The sequence below is a fragment of the Erpetoichthys calabaricus genome, chromosome 15 (assembly GCF_900747795.2).
Source record: "Erpetoichthys calabaricus chromosome 15, fErpCal1.3, whole genome shotgun sequence".
NCBI lineage: Eukaryota > Metazoa > Chordata > Cladistia > Polypteriformes > Polypteridae > Erpetoichthys > Erpetoichthys calabaricus.
In genome coordinates this window covers 66,783,220-66,795,458 of record NC_041408.2, presented here as the reverse complement: position 1 = coordinate 66,795,458, position 12,239 = coordinate 66,783,220, and the positions used below count along the sequence as shown (strand labels likewise).

The window sequence follows — 12,239 nt, the reverse complement described above, 5'->3', positions numbered from 1 at the left end:
ACAAATTACAATATGTACAAAATTCAGCAGCAGGAGTGGTTACCTACTTAAAACACTGGGAGCATATCACTCCTACACTTCTAAAATTGCACTGGCTACCTGTTCCCTTCTGTATTTAATATAAACTTCACTTTTTAGTTTTTAAGGCTCTTCATGGTCTAGCCCCACCTTACTTGTCTTCTTTAATTTGTCCCTATACTCCATCACATACACTTTGTTCTTCTGTCTCTTTGCTATTAACCATTCCATTATGCAGATTGTGCGCTATGGACAACAGGACTTTTAGTGTATCATGGCTACAGCTATGGAATGTCTGACCTTTGGAGCTTCGTGCATGTACCTCATTTTCTGTTTTTAAAACCAATCTTTTTAATCTTGACTTTTGTTGTTCTCAGTAATTTTGTTTGTATATTGGACTGTTTGATTTTATGTGTATTGTTGTACAGTGGCCTTTGGCACATTAAAGGGTGCTTTTAAATAAACATGTATTTTTATTATTATTATTATTATTATTATTAGAGAAATCCTGAATTGGAGCCTGGTGAGTGGTGCTCCTGGGGCGGACCAGATGACTCCCGCTGAACAGCAGAAAGCAGGAGTAATTGGAGCTCCTAAGGATCCTGCAGATGCCATAGTAGAAGAATGGATGACTGAGTCGGGCCTGGCACATCCCAGTAGATGCTGATAGAAAAGGTAGCCTGAGTGGGGGGTCATTTGCGGGCTACTGTCAGTGGATTCTCTTCTCTGCTGATTATACCTGGGTGATGGGTGAGCGGAGAGAGAGAAGAAGGAGGGATGAGCAGCCTATGAAAAATAGCAGTATTAGAAAGTGCATTTTGTAAAAATGATTCTAACTTTAATTTCACCCTTGATTTTAACTTCTTCACTTGAGCATTGAGCTTTTATGGATTATTTTTTTATGGAGATTATTTTTGCACCACACTTTCTTAAATTCTCAGACCTCTGTTGGATTAATTTCATTGAATAAAAAGCTCAAAGCACTTTGTACCTATCTTGCTGTTGTGTGCCCTTATTCATCCCAGTCACTACACTAATGAGGCTGGATTCAAGGAGTTAATGCCAGCTGCAGGCAACCTGGTGATCACAGTCTTCTGCAGCAGGTTTTCCTTAAGGATACCTCTGTACTTTACTCCATTCAGGTTTCATTCATCTCCTAGTACCTGCCACTGAAAAACAACCCCACATAATGATGCTGCCACCACCAAACTTCACTGCTGGAAATGGTATTGCAGAAGTGATGAGTGATGCCTGGTTTACTCTGGACATGATGGTTATCTTGGTTTCAGAGTGTCTCACAGTCTGAGAGTCATTTAGGTGTCTTCTTGTAAACTCCATGGAGGCATTCATGTGTATTTTACCGAGGAAAGGCTTCTGTCTGGCCACTCTGTCATAAAGCCCAGATCGGTAGATCGGTGCAGTTTTGCAGTGATGGTTCTCCTTCTGGAAGTTTCTCTCATCTCCATATGGGTTCTCTGGGCCTCAGCCGGAGTGATCAACTGGTTCTTTTACTATGGCCCTTCTCCCATGATTGCTGTGATTGCTCAGTTTGGTTAGGTGGTTAGCTGTTGGAAAAGTTATGGTGAAAAAAAAAAAATATATATATATATATATGTTGTGATGTGATATTTTGCATATAAGTTAATAAATATTTTGTATGTCTTTATTTGTAACTTAGGCAAAACTAAGTCAGGAAAGTGAATTTTATGACAGAGTTGGGGGAAGTGCTTGAAACAAGTTTGGTAAATGTTTCTCTGCTAAAGTCTCTCTCTCCACCCTCCGCAGGAAAGCCAGGCTGCCTAACTGCCAAGCCTTACCTTAACATATGGTTGTTGGGGGCAGGTGTGAAGATGTTCTGTCCCCCTATTGGTCTGAAGTATGGCTGTTTGGAACTGGCTTGTATCAAAAGCCTTTAAGTACCATGACACCCTATTGGCTGTAGGGGTTGGACAGAAAATGTATAAATTTGCTCACTCCCTCACTCTCTCTCTCTTACCAAATGATGATGAAGCATCTTACACACCATGAACTGAAAAGGACAACACAATGAAGAGCACAGCTCGGCAGCCATATTGAGACAGGCATGCAGCCTGTACTGAAGAAAGTTGACCACAAATGATGCTTTAACTAGAGACATTTTTAAGTAACTAACAAGTCTTTGTGCCGCCTGAACTAAACATCACCATGTACTTTGCATATTGTTTTTATTTACAAATATTACCAATAATACATTGTTTAAATTGTAACTTAACTCCTGCTTGTCTTTTACTACACCTACAGTTGTGCCTGAAAGTTTGTGAACCCTTTAGAATTTTCTATATTTCTGCATAAATATGACCTAAAACATCATCAGATTTTCACTCAAGTCCTAAAAGTAGATAAAGAGAAACCAGTTAAACAAATGAAACAAAAATATTATACTTGGTCATTTATTTATTAAGGAAAATGATCGAATATTACATATTTGTGAGTGGCAAAAGTATGTGAACCTTTGCTTTCAGTATCTGGTGTGACCCCCCTTTGCAGCAATAAATGCAACTAAACATTTCCGGTAACTGTTGATCAGTCCTGCACACTGGCTTGGAGGACAACGAGGGAGCATCTAAAAACTCCAAACCACAGACACAATAAAGCACCACATGTTGACAGGGTAAAATATCCATCCATCCATTATCCAACCCGCTATATCCTAACTACAGGGTCACGGGGGTCTGCTGGAGCCAATCCCAGCCAACACAGGGCGCAAGGCAGGAAACAACACCCCAGGCAGGGCGCCAGCCCACCGCAGGGCACGCACACATACACACACACACACACCAAGCATGCACTAGGATCGCCAATGCACCTAACCTGCATGTCTTTGGACTGTGGAAGGAAACCGGAGCACCCGGAGGAAACCCATGCAGACACGGGGAGAACATGCAAACTCCATGCAGGGAGGATCCAGGAAGTGAACCCAGGTCTCCTAACTGCGAGAGAGCAGCACTACCCACTACACCACCATGCTGCCCCAAGGTAAATAAAGTTTTTTTATTCCTTTCTCATGCACCTCTTCACAATGCTTGCTACCTCTCAACTCTGACTCATCCAAGTGTGGCAGTGAGCTTCCTTTTATGCTGAACTTGGGAATGCTTCCTGTGCCATTCTGTCTCCTCCAGGAAGCACATCAGGACCATAGAGTAGGGTGGTCCTCCACCAAAAGCACCCTCTACCAATCCCAAGGGACCCCTACAGGGCTACACTTCCAGACTTCATTTCTCTGACACCCTTGCCGGTGCTCCAACTTGGTTCTCATATGAAGTTGCATATGAAGTGCATGGGGGATGGAACCACTTCCAAGTTCAGGCTTCCGCTGGTCTATCCATTATTTTATACCGGCAGGGCACAGAGTTATCTTTCCACCCAGCCAACCAATCTGTCCCTCGTTCCTCTCGGGCCTGCCATCCAGTTAATAACCCATGCTTCTCACTAGCCGGGATGCCCGTTCTTCTCCCACAATATATTTGGCTAGTAATTTTTTCTTGCCTATTTTAAATATTGCATTTTATGCCACATATTGCTCACCCGAAACATTTAAAGCAGTGTTTCCCCACCTCAGTCCTGTGCCCCCCCCCCCCTGTCGCTGCAGGTTTTTGTTCCAACCAGCTTCTGTTTTTAATTGGACTCCTGGGCTAATTAAGTGATGTGTTATTTCCCAAGTTCTGTGTTTTGGGAACAATATAGAAATTATAAAACTAAAATGTACCAAGCAGTTACATGGGAATAATGTATTTTTTTCTTTTTAACAATATTTTCATCTTGATTTTCATTCTACTTTTCTAGGTGTTTTAATTGTTTAATTGAATCCATTATTTACCAATTAGTGGGTCTGATGCTAAAGTAGTTGCAGCCTTTGATTATTTAGTGTTGTTTGCCAGCATGTCTGCTCTGCTCATTTTTAATTGTCATTAATAAGATACAATGAAGGGGAAAAACTGCACAGAAAAAAGGGCAAAATATAATGAAATCAACAAAAGAGAGTTAAGCATTTAAATCACTAGCAAAAGCAGAAATATTTCTAAATGTCTTTTAAATGTAAAAATCATGCTGCTGTGCTTTTCTGAATGTAGAATAAAAGAAAAATAATACCAGCTAATTAAATGAGCTCAGTGTTATCAGGTGTTGTCACTGATTAGGAATCTGGTTGGAACAAAAACCTGCAGCCACAGGGGGGGGGGGGCCACAGGACCGAGGTTGGGAAACACTGACTTAAAGGTTATGCTTTTCAGAATGTATGTTCATGCTAAAGTTAAGTGCACTAAATCTGAATTTCCTTTAAAAACCTGATTAATTCATATATTTTCAATTGAATTCCAATTCATTGGCAGGTATATGAATGTGTTAATTAAAAAGTACAACCAAAATTCAATAAGGGAATATTAACTAAACACAAAAAGAATACTAGAGAGGATATTTAAGTGTTCTAAATTGAACATTTTTTATGGAATATAAAAGATCTGAAGGAGAATAAAGCATGCTGTATGTTTGATGTTTAATGAGAAAGGACATCTGAAATGCTTATGTAACTTCACACTTAACTTTGACAAAGGTGTGGTATCCTTCCTGACTTTGTGTTTAGTGGATATTAACTGTTTTCCTGCTGTTTCTTTTATCTATTTTGAATCTGAGAACAAGTTTAATCTATGTTAATAATATCAAGTGTCTCAGGTTGACCCATCAGACAAATGGAGATGATCAGAGGAGCATGTATTCCATGAAGGTGCCTTCAGTATGTATAGTATGAGTTTGTCTTAAGCCAAGGAAAAATATACTCTCTCCAGAATGCAGATTTGAATGTGGGATGTTAACAATGAATGTACATTGTCTTTATTTCAAAAGAGGGAAGTGAGCATCACCTATCCTAAACAGTGTGAGGCAACTTCCCAGATATGGGTTCTTTTTCAGCATCACAAGTGAAGAAAAAATTCCCTTAATAGAAAAATAGTAAACCAGTACACGGTCAGGAGGAATGATAGAGTTAAAAGTAAAAGAGGGATTTATAGGTGCCGTATCCATGTGGGGTATGATTTGTCTATTTAATATATATGTAAATATATATATACTAGTTGATTACCAAGTGGCTTCGCTCACTGAGTACAAAGGAAAAAAATAAAATGTAGTCTATAAGTTATTAAATAGTAAAACATTAACATTTAAGAAGTAAAGATACATTGAACACTACTGGAGTGGTTTCGGGTAAACTACATTTTAAAGGCACTATAAAACAACAGGTAAGTAGTAGATCCCTTGTGAAAGGCGCTACACGACCGCTGTGGTATAGAAATTACATTTTCTATGTGATCGTCCAAATTTTTGCCTGACAACCTTGCACTACATGCCTGTTGTGGAGTTTTAGTGACCCGAACTTACCTTAAGAGACAGTAAGTAGTTGTGCAGGGCATTTTACAAACAGAGTCCTGCTTTGATGGTGCCAATTACACTCATTTGCAAAGATTTCCACTCTCCCAGGAGCCGATGGGGGACTTGAAGTGTCACAAACAGTGCGAGAAGAGAGGACTCTGCCCGAAATTGCGAAGCTCTCAACTCGGAAGAGCAGCCCCACATTCCGCGCCTCCTAGCGTCCACTTTGTTCTCACGACCCCTCGCAGCTGAAGGCAGTCTCGTCTTCACATTGTTTACAGCTCGGCACAGTTAAAAAGTAGAAAGATGCAAAGCTGTTTTCCTCATCTCTTCTACTATCAAGTACTGCCAACTAAAAAAAAGTTACAATGTGGTAGTTTCAGCGACAGTCAAGTGGACGAATAAATAAAACTTCTCTGTCAGAACGCGCCTGGCTAGTTCCTGTATTATAATATGTTCTGTGGTCATAGGTAATTTCCATATCGTGTGGTCATACATAATTTCCGTTTCATACGTAATTTCCACATCACATGGTCATACGTAATTTCCGTTTCAAACGCGAAAACATTTTTATATATATAGACATATACAGTATATACAGTGCATCCAGAAAGTATTCACAGCACATCACTTTTTCCACATTTTGTTATGTTACAGCCTTATTCCAAAATGGATTAAATTCATTTTTTTCCTCAGAATTCTACACACAACACCCCATAATGACAATGTGAAAAAAGTTTACTTGAGATTTTTGCAAATTTATTAAAAATAAAAAAATTGAGAAAGCACATGTACATAAGTATTCACAGCCTTTGCCATGAAGCTCAAAATTGAACTCAGGTGCATCCTGTTTCCCCTGATCGTCCTTGTGATGTTTCTGCAGCTTAATTGGAGTCCACCTGTGGTAAATTCAGTTGGTTGGACATGATTTGGAAAGGCACACACCTGTCTATATAAGGTCCCACAGTTGACAGTTCATGTCAGAGCACAAACCAAGCATGAAGTCAAAGGAATTGTCTGTAGACCTCCGAGATAGGATTGTCTCGAGGCACAAATCTGGGAAAGGTTACAGAAAAATTTCTGCTGCTTTGAAGGTCCCAATGAACACAGTGGCCTCCATCATCCATAAGTGAAAGAAATTCAAAACCACCAGGACTCTTCCTAGAGCTGGCCGGCCATCTAAACTGAGTGATCGGGGGAAAAGGGCCTTAGTCAGGGAGGTGACCAAGAACCAGATGGTCACTCTGTTAGAGCTCCAGAGGTCCTCTGTGGAGAGAGGAGAACCTTCCAGAAGGACAACCATCTCTGCAGCAATCCACCAATCAGGCCTGTATGGTAAAGTGGCCAGACGGAAGCCACTCCTTAGTAAAAGGCACATGGCAGCCCTCCTGGAGTTTGCCAAAAGGCACCTGAAGGATTCTCGGACCATGAGAAAGAAAATTCTCTGGTCTGATGAGACAAAGATTGAACTCTTTGGTGTGAATGCCAGGCGTCACGTTTGGAGGAAACCTGGCACCATCCCTACAGTGAAGCATGGTGGTGGCAGCATCATGCTGTGGTGATGTTTTTCAGCGGCAGGAACTGGGAGACTAGTCAGGATAAAGGGAAAGATGACTGCAGCAATGTACAGAGACACCCTGGATGAAAACCTGCTCCAGAACGCTGTTGACCTCAGACTGGGGCAACGGTTCATCTTTCAGCAGGACAACGACCATAAGCACACAGCCAAGATATCAAAGGAGTGGTTCCAGGACATCTCTGTGAATGTTCTTGTGTGGCCCAGACTTGAATCCGATTGAACTTCTCTGGAGGGATCTTAAAATGGCTGTGCACCGACGCTTCCCATCCAACCTGATGGAGCTTGAGAGGTGCTGCAAAGAGAAATGGGTGAAACTGGCCAGGGATAGGTGTGCCAAGCTTGTGGCATCATATTCAAAAAGACTTGAGGCTGTAATTGCTACCAAAGGTGCATCGAAAAAGTATTGAGCAAAGGCTGTGAATACTTATGTACATGTGATTTCTCAGTTTTTTTATTTTTAATAAATTTGCAAAAATCTCAGGTAAACTTTTTTCATGTTGTCATTATGGGGTGTTGTGTGTAGAATTCTTAGGAAAAAAATGAATTGAATCCATTTTGGAATAAGGCTGTAACATAACAAAATGTGGAAAAAGTGACACACTGTGAATACTTTCCGGATGCACTGTGTATATATATATATATATATATATATATATATATATATATACAGTGATCCCTCGCTATATCGCACTTCGCCTTTCGCGGCTTCACTCTATCGCAGATTTTATACGTAAGCATATTTAAATGTATATCGCGGATTTTTTGCTGGTTCGCGGATTTCTGCGGACAATAGGTCTTTTAATTTCTGGTACATGCTTCCTCAGTTGGTTTGCCCAGTTGATTTCTTACAAGGGACGCTATTGGCAGATGGCTGAGAAGCTACCCAACTTACTTTCTCTCTCTCTATATATATATATACAGTGATCCCTCGCTATATCGCGCTTCGCCTTTCGCGGCTTCACTCCATCGCGGATTTTATATGTAAGCATATTTAAATATATATCGCGGATTTTTCGCTGCTTCGCGGGTTTCTGCGGACAATGGGTCTTTTAATTTCTGGCACATGCTTCCTCAGTTGGTTTGCCCAGTTGATTTCATACAAGGGACGCTTTTGGCAGATGGCTGAGAAGCTACCCAGCTTACTTTCTCTCTCTCTCTCTCTCTCTTGCGCTGACGTAGGGGTGTGTGAGCAGGGGGACTGTGTGCAGCTGCTTCCTGAAGGACATGCTGCACAGTGCTTCGCATACTTAAAAGCTCAAAGGGCACGTATTGATTTTTGACTTTGTTTTTCTGTGGCTCTCTCTCTGTCTCTTCCTGCTCCTGACAGAGGGGGTGTGAGCTGCCACCTTCAACAGCTTTGTACCGGCGGTGCTTCGCATACTTAAAAGCCAAAAAGCCCTATTGATTTTTTTTTTGACTGCTTGCTTTGCACTCCTTTGAAAAGGAAGATATATTTGCATTCTTTTAATTGTGAGACAGAACTGTCATCTCTGTCTTGTCATGGAGCACAGTTTAAACTTTTGAAAAAGAGACAAATGTTTGTTTGCAGTGTTTGAATAACGTTCCTGTCTCTCTACAACCTCCTGTGTTTCTGCGCAAATCTGTGACCCAAGCATGACAATATAAAAATAACCATATAAACATATGGTTTCTACTTCGCGGATATTCTTATTTCGCGGGTGGCTCTGGAACGCAACCCCCGCGATGGAGGAGGGATTACTGTATACAGTATTGTCACACACATACACATGGGAGGCAGCTAAAAAAAACCAAAAGATGTTAATTCCACGCCAGGCCAGGAGGTGGCGAGGTGCAGTAAACCTTTCTCTTTTATCTCTGCAGACCAGACATGGGAAACTCTCCCTGTTTCCGATGATGCCACTTCCGGTCCCCTCCCTGATGATGTCACTTGGTTTTGGGGCAAGAATGTCACTTCTGGTTCCTGCTGCAGATGTCATCACATTCGCCAACCAGCCATAAAAGAAACCCAACCACTTCTTTGCAATCAGTTCTGTTGTGGACTCAACCTGTACACTTCTGTGCAAACAAAACCTCATTTTGCAGCCTGAATCAAGTATGTGGCTGGCTGCCCCAAATCTCTTTTGGTGTCAAGGTCTATTTATTTCACAATATATAATACACTTATTGTATATTTCATAGTAACAAGATCTAACACTAAGATTCAGTGTTGAGTCAACACTGAAACATTAAGAGGACACCCCAATATACATTGAACATCCCACCATAAGACTACACCACAGTTAGTAATGTCTCATAACTAATGCTGATAGAAGGAGCCAAAGGCAAGCTGCAGGGAAAAGGAGACATCAGCTTAGACGTCATCCAGACACCATGTTAAGCCTATCTTTCAGGACTACAAACCAGGCTCAAGGTACAGTGGCTGCAAATTACAAAAAGAGCAAAACTGAACAGCAAAAGTACACATGACAAAATGCAATGGTAGGAAACAGTGAATGTTAATGATGCAAAGAAAATCACATTATGGGGCACCATTAAAATAAAGCACAATAATCCTAAACACACATGTACATTAAGAGCAAAATATATGAGGAATAGTCAGTCGATCATATTGATTCCAACCTTGCAGTCAGTGTGGCAAGGATAGGTACCAGCCTCCAACAGCCCTCAGTTGGATTAAACAAATTTGTAAATGTTATGTTATGCAATGCATGACAAAGTGACTGAAGCAGAAAACATTTCATATTTTGTAATAACTGAGTCTTATAAGAAGTGAACAACTAGGACATAATTTTAGTTCCCAAATAAATCCACTGTCCATAGGAGTATGTATATAAACCTGAATTTTCCCATATCCTAAAGGCAAGCATTTTTGTCTCAGGAATTTGTTAAGTATGACTGCTTGCATAAGGTGACATTAGTATTGAGAGAAAATGGAATGGGAAGGTGGCATGGGGAAGGCAGAATGTATGCAGGGGTCATAACTGGACTGGCAATGATGAAATAACAAAGCTCAGGACATATAGTCAGAATAATGGTCAAAGAACAAAGTGGTTAAGCCGTAAGTCAAAAAAGGATATATGTAACCAGAGCCAGAAAAATGAGATGTAAAACATAATCCAAGGGCAGAAAAAATTTCATAACCAGTAAATTCCAACACTAATAAAATGAAATGATCCAAATATTTTAGGTTTTTCTTTCACAAATCCAAATCTTAGATGACTGGGTACACAAGGCACCTGCTTTTTAAAACATTCTGCTAGTGACGTCATGACACACGACCTCCAGGAACCACGTCCCAGCAAAGGGGCCTCATGTCCTGGCAACTTGGCAATCTTCTCTCCATGATGGTGTCACCAGAGAATGTGCTTCATTTTAACAATGCTAAAAACACAACAGAGTGAAAGAAAAATATAACCAATAGATTCCTTGGCCTAAGAAACCCCAAAAACACAGTCTAATAATTTTTATAGACTGAGGAACATTTGGTAAAAAATTAACCTTATAAGCCAGATTATGACAGAGTCCCCATAAATTATTTATGTCAAATTCATGTTAATTTTTGTGTTTGATTTATCCTAATGGTATTCTGGTGACTTTAATCTAAACTTTATTGCAAGGCAACTATTGTTGCTAGGAATTCCTCTTGATGTTACATCCATACACATAAAAAGGTAAATGCAATTAAACAATACAGTGTACAATACATGGTACAATCACAACATTACAGTATGTACAGGACTAGTGAAAAATATACTACACAAAATACAAATATGTAAAACAATATTGTAATGTACAGTTGCACTCTGTACCTAGTAATATATGAGATATGTCTTTATACAGTAATTTAAACAGAAAATAAAAACATAATTTAGATTGGATGAAGAAGTTAAAAGACAGAGATGAATCAGAGATTGAGAAATGAAAAAATGACTGTCGTAGGAAAGTAACTGTTTATACATCTAGTAAATCTTGCCTTTAATGACTGGTCTTGTTTCCTTGGTGGTAGTAACTGAAAGAGATGGTTACCTGGTTGAGCGTAGTCCTTGATTATATTTCTGACATATTTCCTGACCCGTGATGTATACAGGATCTCTGTGGAGTTGAGTTTAGGCCTACAGTCTTTTGTGCTGTCCGAATAACATACTGCAGACAACATTATATCTTATCATTCAATCTATTTTGTCATTTATTGGATCGATTCTCATAAACATCGCCATATTGTTTATAATAATCTTGCTACTTAAAACGTGACATGTGACATCATCTCACTTCCACTGTAATAGAACAAATGTCAGAAAATGGCTAAGAATTTTGAATCTTCATTTACAACTGACTCCAGCTCCCATCTTTTATTTTTGGTTGTGGTGTTTTGGTGATTTGACTTAACATGTTCTGACTAGGTTTGATTATTGTTTCTGTTTTTCTGTTCTGGTCTAGTGACATCTTCCCTGTTTTCATGTAATCCTTAACAATATGGTTAATAAGTAATATTACATTACTCATATATGAATGTGAGTGTGTATGGATTTGTCGTGAAATGGAATGGAATCCCAAACATAATTGGTTTGTCTTTTCCATCCATTCTCCCGACATTTTTCTGGCTAAATGTGACACCGTTATCAGAAAATCAAAAGTTGGATGGACAGATGGATGGATCATTGGATAAACAGATGGAATGTTAAAATGAAATCCTGACCATAACTCAGTAGAAATGTTGTCTTATGACCTGAAGCAAGTTAATCATTAAAGTATAAATTGAAGAACTGCAATCCTGGATCCTGTGTAAATGTGTTTCCTCTGTGAGCACTGTTCTGTATATAACAATATAAGAGTAAAATCTAACAATATTTTTGAAACAATGCGTAATTATTGCAAATTGTGCACATAAAATTGTGTAACTGTATGTGTGAACAATGTGATACATCCCATTCTGTCAGAAATTCTGTTAACTCTGTTCATGACACTAAAATTTTTTCTCAGCCATCAATACAAACAACATAGAGTATGTAAGATATTAAAAAAGTAAAAATACAATTTTTGGATGGATTATTCCTTTAAGAGTTGTCTAACTTCCTTGTGCCCTCAGTCATGCATGATTTAACCTGGACATCCATCCATTTTCCAACCCGCTGAATCCAAACACAGGGTCACGGGGGTCTGCTGGAGCCAATCCCAGCCAACAATTAACAATCCTGGGCAGGGCGCCAACCCACCGCAGGACACACACAAACACACCAAGGCCAATTTAGAATCACCAATC

General features: G+C 39.7%; 1 long non-coding RNA gene across 1 annotated transcript in view; it reads left to right on the top strand.

Moving 5' to 3' along the window:
- The window catches only part of LOC114666096 (uncharacterized), a 41,913-nt gene extending 39,649 nt beyond the window's left edge, over positions 1–2,264 (top strand). The window contains exons 3-4 of the long non-coding RNA XR_007933553.1: positions 520–693; positions 1,804–2,264. This is a non-coding gene — a long non-coding RNA (uncharacterized LOC114666096). The remainder of the gene's footprint in view (positions 1–519; positions 694–1,803) is intronic.
- Positions 2,265–12,239: the final 9,975 nt, after the last annotated feature.